The 9,897-nt window shown below is 41.3% G+C and overlaps 1 protein-coding gene across 1 annotated transcript in view; it reads left to right on the forward strand.

Annotated features, from left to right (window-relative positions):
* LOC128692795 (organic cation transporter protein) overlaps positions 1 to 9,897 on the forward strand; it is a 305,219-nt gene that overhangs the window by 107,294 nt on the left and 188,028 nt on the right. The gene's annotated exons all lie outside the window — the stretch shown is intronic.

Below are 9,897 nucleotides of genomic sequence, written 5' to 3' on the forward strand. Positions count from 1 at the left end.
AATTGAGCGACTGCCATAATGTTCATTTTATAACTTTGTTATTATTTTTAATTATTATTATTTTTATTATTTATGGTTATGAAGGAGGGGCACTAAACTTAGAGGTCATACAGTACCTGGGCAGTAATGAGGTACGATCCATCCTTGGGTCAAAATTCCTTCATGCACTTAAAGGAATCTTCACTGAAAGGATATCTTTTGAAATTCTGGTTGTAAGAGTTGAATGTCTGCTTTCGATTTGGTACGTGGAAGGTCAACCTACCACTGTTTCTTGTAGTGAATGATTCACACGGGTTTATTTCGTCATATCATATATGATTTGCTGTTTCTCTTTCGCCTGTTGTCCACAGTAGAGGGGAAAGACCTGTGTGGCGACCATCAGTATGGTTACCTTATTTGGAAGGGTTGCCTTACCCCTCAAAGGTCAGCTCATGAAGTTATGTTTCCCTGGTAAACTCCTTTATTTCCACTTCCGGTTAATCATATATGTCTTTGGAGGTTTTCCTGCTATTACAAGCACGAAGTCGGCAGCACGCTAAGGAGGACTTGTTGTTGTAGATTAGCCGGTACATTTGCTAGCCCGAGACTTTTCCAGATGGTGACCCGGCGTTGTCTCCCGGTTACGGGACTGTATTGAAGGGCATGCCAGCTGCGATGCGAGCGCGGCTGATGAAACTGCTCACAGCAGCCAGTGTCAGGAAGGGCCGAGAAAGCGAAGATTACAGGGTCCAAGGGAGCCACACCCCAGCTTAATTAAGGCCGTGGATTAAGTGCTGAGGAACATAGCTTCACGATGATTGGTGGATGGGAAGCGATGCTAGTGGGGATTAGCATTTTTGATGTTTCTGAATTTCGTCCAGGAGACGTGGATGATCCGGGTCAGGCTCTCATAGTCGGTAACGTGGTTCGCCGGTGGTGGTGTTGGTAGCAGATGAAGGTTCACGCAGGCCTATCAGACTCTCAAAGAGTATTTGACAAGGCTGGTTCCTCTTTATGGAAATAAAAATAAAAAATCAATAATAACATAATAAGATAAACAATTGTATTAACTTAGTAAAGAATATGAAACACTACTTTTGTGCTCGCTAAGTCTGTCAGAAAGAGAACGGCCAGTTTCTCCAAAGTACTGAAGAGGACAGGAATAGAGTAGACACCAGGAGCATCTCAACAACTCTCTCCGTTCCATACCCCTCAAGGAAGGTTCCTTGATGTTGGTGAGGGGCTCTTGATTTAGGGAATTGGATCTGTGCTCCAGTTCCCCGAATTAAGCCTGAATGCCTTCCACATCCCCCCCCCCCAGACGCTGTATAATCCTCCGGGTTTAGCGCTTCCCCCTTGTCCGTTCCACAGACATCAAACTTACTTTCCGCCAGACTAACACTCTTCGCACTAATCTAGTTCATACCTCTCCTCCCTCTTCAGATGCTCCTGTTGTCTACTCTATTTCTTATTCCTCTTGTCCTCTTCAGTACTTTAGAGAAACTGGCCGTTCTCTTTCTGACAGACTTAGGGAGCACAAAAATAGTGTTAGGCTTGCCGACACTAACAATGCTCTTTTCTGTCACGTCAGAGATCACAACCATCCTATTGACTGCTAAAACTGTCCTCCCTACTTCCAACTTCAACAGTCGCCGTCTGGTTGAATCCTCCCTAATATACAACTTTCCTTGTATGAATCTTAGTCCTGGCTTCGTCTCTGTAGATGCCTTCCTTTCCCACTACATTGTAAAATGCTCCAAACTTCAGAACACCCGTGACTTAACCTGATTCCTCCTTTTTCTTCTTCTCCCTCATCCCCTTTCCTCATTCCTTTTTCTCGTTTGGGTTGTCTTTCTTCTGCCTTGGGTATGTGTTCCTTCATTATTTATTTATTTATTTGTTTATTTATTTTATTTTATTTCCCCCCCTCCTCTGTGATCTTGCTCTTACCCTCTGTGGGCACCTACCTCCCTTGCAGTGCTCCTCTTTCTTAGTATTTGACTGGCTCCTCCTCCTCCTCACTACTTTCCCCACTGCTATTATCATCTACCTCCACTACTGCCACTACCTCCTCCTCCTGCCTACATATACTCCCTATTTCTTTACTTTTCGTTAGTGTGATTTTGTAAATGGTCCAAGTCGGACCGAAACGTCGTCGTAAGCTCATCTCTTCTATGTGCGGGTTATATGTGCATCGTTCCAGTCAAGGTATTGTGCCTATTTTTGTTATTTAAGTGAAATATATAAATAATTATTGATTCGAAGATAAAATGTACACAATGACGTAGTGGAAAATGGTACCGTGCCGATGTTCTGGGCACGTAGCTCTGAATCGTGGTTTAGAACACCAAGCCATTGTTGATGATGTGGAGGGGCCACAGGTGGACGTGACCCTTGAAACAGAAGACAGTGTCCTCAACACGAGTAGAAATTCGGACGAACAGAGGTTGACTGTGATCCTCTGACCGCCACAACACTTGTGAAGCAGTTAAGTTGCCAGTATAGATCCACCATGAAACGTTGGTGGAGTTATAACTGGGAGAAGGCTGCTGGAATGGTGTGTACCTGTCTGGGTGGTTGGCTACGTGTGGAAGGGGGACCATTGTAGGTAGAGATGTCAAAGTGATGTCTCAGATATGTAAGGATCTAGGCTGCCCTTCTGTATCTAGTTTCTGTCGAATGGCTCGAACCGACAGTCAAGGCTAAAATTAGGAAAACACCAATCTAGAAATTACTCACATGATAGGCGTACAGCCTTTAAAAGAAATGGTGAGAATTAAAAGATGATGTAACACTACGCAAATTCAAATCAAGGCATGAATAAATTGGAGTCTAAAACACTAAACAAGAGTGAAGCTTACTGAAACCAACTTAATCCAAAACATATAACTTTTACAGGAGTGGAACAAAAACAGATTTGATGGGAGCCGCAAGTGACTGACCGCCAGTCGGAGATGCACTCATCACCTCGAACCGGGTGCAGAAGGGATGGGGGGAGCAGAAACTGTGTACTCACACTAACTGCCCACCAAACTACCATCACCATTTGTTCATACTTCCACCACTCCTATCTAATGAACTTCTCCCTCACAGAGGAAGATGGCGTGGTGGTGATGGATGCTTCAGTTGATGATGAAGTTTTTCTTTTGTGCCTGCAAATTAGTCTGGGTGGGGTGAGGTCTCTGACTGTTCCGTTTCCTTGATGGAGGAAGGCAGTGGGAACATCTCATTGGTCTTATTTTTATCTAATACTTCATCTGATAAGTTAATTACAAAATTGTTATTAGCATGCTTTGTCCAATCACTGTTTTCAATTAAAACTTCTAATTTTCTATGTAGTTTGTTTTTGAGATCATTACAAATTCTTCTGAGTTTATTATAGCAATGATCCAACAAACTATGTTTCCATTCTGATGGAATGACCTTATTAAAAGAGTATTTTTTTGTTTCTCAATATTTTGAATGCTTCCTTCTCCTGTATTTTGGTAATTTCAATATGTTTCTGAAGAGTAATTCTAACAAAATCATCAAAAGGACGATCTCTCATCCAAGGAGTCTATTTGATAAAAGACATTTGGGTAAAACTTGTTGATGATATTTTGTGTCTTATGCCTAAGAATATAGATATCAATCTTCCTTGTTAAATTAATTAGTTTAGCCCATTCCATAAGCTTTACTGTTGAGTTCGAAGCAAATAACTCATTGCCTTTTCTAGATGTTTAAATTATTAAGGGTAACAATGATTTTAAATTTAAAATTTACAGAACTCCTACAAATAACTGTTCCTATGTCCACTATTATTCTTCGCATCAAGAGAGAGTTAAACTCTCAGTATTCTTATCAGTGTTTTTGAGAACTTTACGTATATGTAGTCCAGAGTTCATAGATAAAGAAATATCCAAAATTTATGAAATAGCTAATGATCTAAAATATCCACGAAACGTAATTGATAAATCTTCTAAAGTCCCTATAAATACTTTTTACAATCCAAAAAGGGGCAACCAACCTTATTCAACTAAAAATATGTTGGTTCTCCCTTACCATGAAAACTTGGTTGATATGCTTCTCCTCTTAAGACTTTTAATATTAAAGTTGTTTTTAAAAATCTTGATACAGTAAAAAAAAAAAACTTTTAATAAAGAATTCCCCCCAAAATGCTGACGGATGTGTCTATAAGATTCCTTGTAAAATTTGCGATAAAGTTTATTACGGTCAAGCTGGTAAAAATCTTGAACTAAGATTAAAACAACATAAATATAGCATTGAAAGTGGACAAGATTCTAATGCTCCATTTATTCATGTGAGAGATTTTAACCCTCAAATTGATTTTCAAAAGGCTGAGAAAGTTGTATCAAGCAAGTCCATGGTTGACAGAAATGTAATTGAATCTTGTTTCATAAAAAGCAGTTTTGAAAATGATGTGAATATTCCCTTTGGTTTATATAAATTGGATTCATTTATAATTAATAAAATTTGGGAAGAATTTAATGATACATTAAACAAGTAATAAATCTTAATTCTTGGGTGGAGTATCAGGTGGGTTTCACAGAGTCGGGTGTCGTCCCGTGTGTGTGAGGTGTTGCTTTGTTGTGGTGACGTGATGGTGAGGTGTAGTCTTGACCCTTCATATGCCTTCCTTTGATATTTTGTTTTTGTATAGTTCCTTGATAAGGTGAGAAGTCACGAAAGAATTTGGAATTTTGCTATTCTTTCACAGTGTTTTTTTTTCATATATATTTTTATTTTTTTTTATTAACACATAGGCCGATTCCCACCAAGGCAGGGTGGTCCGTAAAAGAAAAACTTTCATCATTCACTCCATCACTGTCTTGCCAGAGGGGTGTTTTACACTACAGCTATAAAACTGCAACTTTAACACCCCTCCTTCAGAATGCAGACACTGTACTTCCCATCTCCTGGACTAAAGTCCGGTCTGCCGGTTTCCCTGAATCCCTTCATAAATGTTACTTTGTTCACACTCCAACAGCATGTCAAGTATTAAAAGTCATTTGTCTCCATTCACTCCTATCAAATACATTCATGCACGCTTGCAGGAAGTTCAAGCCCCTCTCACACAAAACCTCATTTACCCTCTCCCTCTAACCTATCTTAGTTCTACCCATACCCCGCCTTCCCTCCACTACAGATTTATACACTCTCGAAGTCATTCTGTTTTGTTCCATTCTCTCTCCATGCCCGAACCAACTCAACAACCCTTTATCAGTCCTCTGGATAGTAGTTTTCGTATTCCTGCACCTCCTCCTATTTTCCAAACTACAAATTCTCTGCACTATATTCGCACCACACATTGCCCTCAGACATTACATCTCCACTGCCTCCAGCCTTCTCCTTGTTGCAACATTCACCACCCACGCTTCTCACCAATATAAGAGTGTTGGTATAACTATACTCTCAAACATTTCCCTCTTTCCTTCCACGGATAAAGTTTTTTGTCTCCACAGAATCCTAAGTGCACCACTCACCCTTTTCCTCCCTCATCAATTTTATAATTCACCTCATCCTTCATAGAACCATCTGCTGACACGTCCACTCCTAAATATCTGAATACATTCACCTCCTCCATACTCTCTCCCTCCAATCTGATATCCAATCATTCGTCACCTAATATTTTTGTTACCGTCATCACCTGACTCTTTCCTATATTAACTTTTAATTTTCTTCTTTTACATACCCTACCAAATTCATCCACAAATCTCTGCAACTTGACTCACGAAATTGTAATGACACGATTGCAAACAAACCATACCACGGGCGGGATTGAACCCGCGGTCAGAGAGTCTCAAAACTCCAGACCGTTTTGAGACTCTCTGACCGTGGGTTCAATTCCGCCCGTGGTATGTTTTTTTTCTCTGCAACTTCTCTTCAGAATCTCCAAAAAGCACAGCATCATCAGCAAAGAGCAACTGTGACAACTCCCACTTTGTGTTTGATTCTTCATCTTTAACTCCACACCTCTTGCCAAGACCCTCGCATTTACTTCTCTTACAACCCCATCTATAAATATATTGAACAACCACGGTGACATCACACATCCTTGTCTAAGGGCTACTTTTACTGGGAAATAATCTCCATCTCTCCTACATACTCTAACCTGAGCCTCGCTATCCTCGTAAAAACTCTTTATTGTTTTCAGTAGCCTACCTCCTATACGATACACCTACAACATCTGCCGCATTGCCCCCTTATATATATATATAAATATATATATATATATATATATATATATATATATATATATATATATATATATATATATATATATAAATATATATGTATATATATATATATATATATATATATATATATATATATATATATATATGTATATATAAATATATATATATATATATATATATATATATATATATATATATATATATATATATATATGTATTTATATATATATATATATATATATATATATATATTGGGAAGTACCACCTCTATAGCTGGAATGGGGACCCTCATCCTCAGAGAAGACAATAAACGTACCTCAGGGAAAACTCAAGGTTCTCCCCGGAGCTGTTTGAATATTTTCTTCTCCTACCACCCCCTATATTTATATTCTATGTGAACATTTATTAATAAACAAAATACATTTACAGAAAAAAACATGAACATGAATACAGTGGCACAATGTATCAAAGATGATGAATTTCCTCCAGCTCCTCCGAGGCTGGACGTGAGCCAAGTATGCAGCAAGCATTTCCCCTCTGGATGGCGACGCTGAGGCGCTGGAACATGAAAGTGGCTGCCCTTGGGTCCCTGGTGGTGTCGATGAGTCTGGAACCCAATTCTTTAAGGAAACGTGTGGCATTTTTTCCCCATGATCCCAAGGTCTCTGATCCCACTGGGACAAATTGATACTGTTGGCTAATGTCCCTGTACTTGCTGATCTTGTACTCCTCCCTGTGGTCAGCAGCTCCTCCCTGTCGCCCCACACTGTGATGGATAAAGGTGTCAGCCAGTGTGGACACACAGGTATAGTCCCATGCTAAGAGCTTGCCATTCTTCCAAGGATAGATGGTGATCCCGTCGGGGCGGTTTGCTGGGTTGTGGGTATTGTTTGCTGCAAGTGATCGTGGCTCCCTCTCGGCAGGGCATCCAGCTGTAGCAAGGGTTCTCTTAATGATGTCGTTGACCTCATTGTGTCTTGCATGCCAGCCCTTGGTTTTGGAACAGTTAAGACCATGTAGACCGTATTGGTCTGCTTGCACTTCGCCGCAAATACACATATATTCTGTGTGAATTGGGGCAGCAAGGCGCAGAGCCACTGCAATACGGAGGGTCTTAGGGTCGAGTCGCGTTCCCATTGCCGATATGGGAACTGTTTGGAGGAAGTCCCCGGAGTGAGGTGCACTCACAGCCTGGAGACGGGCAATCTCCCTATCTGATGTTGCAGCCCTGAGCATGTTGGCAAGCACCTTTTCAGCAATTGGGCTATCCCAGCTTGACTGTTTGTGAGCCAGTGCTGCACTAGGGTTTGGTGCTGGAGCAGCAAGAGTCTCCCATTCGGTGATGGCACTGACATAGCTAGGGTCTTCTATTCCTGCTGAGTCACTGAGGGTGTCAGGAAGAATTTGTCTTATCAACTCGTTTGATGCAATGGAAGAGGATAGGAAAGCTGGTAGAGCAATCTGGGAGGATCTGCGTACTCCTAGCCCTCCAAGCCTGACCGGAAGTGAGGCTTGCAACCACTGTCCATCGTCAAGGGAAAGATTCAATACACTCTCTAGCATGGCCTTCAGGAGAGAGTCATATTCCTTGAGTTTTGGACTGCTGAAGGCTGGGGAGCATCTCAGAAAATAGGTAAGTTTTGGGGTTGACAGGCACCTGGTGAGTAGGTAGAAGGCATCGTGTGTGTCAATGTCTTTCATCCTGCTTTCCATCGTCCGGAGGTCTGAGACTTTTTTTCCTAGGATCAGATCGATGGCATTGGACCCAAGAGGAGCACCGAGGAGAGTGCTATTGGCTGGATCAATGGCTCGTGCTCCTGGTAAAATGGTACTAATATTCTGGATCAACTGTTGATTGGTAGAAACTATTTCACATTTAGTGGGGTTTAAAGAAAGGCCCAGGCTTTCTCCCATGTCTTTAATTTTACTGATGTCCTCCAGGAGAGATTCTGTTGTGCCAGCTAGGGTACCGTCGTCCAGGAACCAGATATTGAGCTCGCTGGAGAGTGCCTCCGTGACTTCCTTGATGACCAAACAAAATAGAAAGGGGGCGAGAGGGTCCCCCTGTTGCACGCCCTCACACGAGTCAATTTCATGGTCCCCAAACAATAGTTTGGAAGTCACACTATAACACGATTCTATGAAGGGATAAAGGGAAGGGAAGTTTCTATAAACTGCTTGGAGAGCAGCATCCCTTCTGACTGAGTTGAAAGCATTGGCAAAGTCCAATTTGACCAAGGCTTTTTCATAGGACATGTTTTTGATATATACTCGTGCTGCGTGGGCAGCTGCTTCACAGCCCTGTTGAACGCCGAAACCGAGCTGAGTTGGTTTCAGCATTGCAGCAGCCTCTTGACTCACCCTTCTTACTGCAGCCTTGGCGACTAGGCGCCGAAGGGTGTTACCCACTGCAATGGGCCTGATTCCGCCATCCTTTTTCCGGAGGGCACACACAGGCACACACAGGCACGCACATGCATCTAGGGTTTTTCTTCTTTTTCTTAATAACTCTTGTTCTTGTTTTTTCTCTCTATTGTCCATGGGGAAGAGGAAAAGAATCTTTCCTCCGAAAGCCATGCGTGTCGTATGAGGCGACTAAAATGCCGTGAGCAATGAGCTAGTAACCCCTTCTCCTGTACACATTTACTAAAAATCAGAAGAAGAAAAACTGGGATGCTTGAATGCGTGGATGTAGTGTGGATGATAAGAAAGAGATGATTGTTGATGTTATGAATGAAAAGAAGTTGGATGTCCTAGCCCTAAGCGAAACAAAGCTGAAGAGGGTAGGCGAGTTTCAGTGGGGAAAAATAAATGGGATTAAGTAAGGAGTAGCTGAGAGAGTTAGAGCTAAGGAAGGGATAGCAATAAAGTTGAAGGACCAGTTATGGAAGGAGAAGTGGGAATATAAATATGTAAATTCAAGGATTATGTTGATTAAAATAAGGGTCGGATGTGAAAAGTGGGTCATAATAAGCGTGTATGCACCTGGAGAAGAGAGGAAAGTAGAGGAGAGAGAGATTTTGGGAGATGTTAAGCAAATGTATAGGAACCTTTAAATCAAGTAAGAGAGTAACTTTGGTAGGGAACCTAAATGCTAAAGTAGGAGAAACATTTAGAGAGGGTGTGGTAGATAAGTTTAGGGTGCCAGGTGTAAATGATAAGGGGAGCCCTTTGATTGAACTTCGTATAGAAAGGGGTTTAGTTATAAGTAATATGTATTTTGAGAAAAAGAGGATAAATAAGTATACAAGGTATGATGTTGGGCGTAATGACAGTAGTTTGTTGGACTATGTATTGGTAGATAAAAGACTGTTGAGAAGACTACAGGATGTACATGTTTATAGAAGGGTCACAGATATATCAGATCACTTTCTAGTTGTAGCTACAGTGAGAGTAAAGGGTAGATCGGATACAAGGAAAACACAAGCAGCAAGTAAGAGAGAGGTGAAGGTGTATAAACTAAAAGAGAAGGCACTTAGTTTAGATGGGATAGTGAGAGTATAGGCAATGGGGTCGAAGATGTATTGGGCAGGTTTAAGAATGTAGTGTTAAAGTGTTCAGCAGAAGTTTGTGGTTACAGGAAAGTGGGTGCAGGAGGGAAGAAGAGGGATTGGTGGATTGATGATGTAAAGAGAGTAGAAAGGGAGAAAAAGTTAGCATATGAGAGTTTTTACAAAGTAGAAGTGATGCAAGGAGGGAAGAGTATATGGTGAGAAAAAGA

Source organism: Cherax quadricarinatus, chromosome 30 (assembly GCF_038502225.1).
Source record: "Cherax quadricarinatus isolate ZL_2023a chromosome 30, ASM3850222v1, whole genome shotgun sequence".
In the NCBI taxonomy this organism is placed as follows: domain Eukaryota; kingdom Metazoa; phylum Arthropoda; class Malacostraca; order Decapoda; family Parastacidae; genus Cherax; species Cherax quadricarinatus.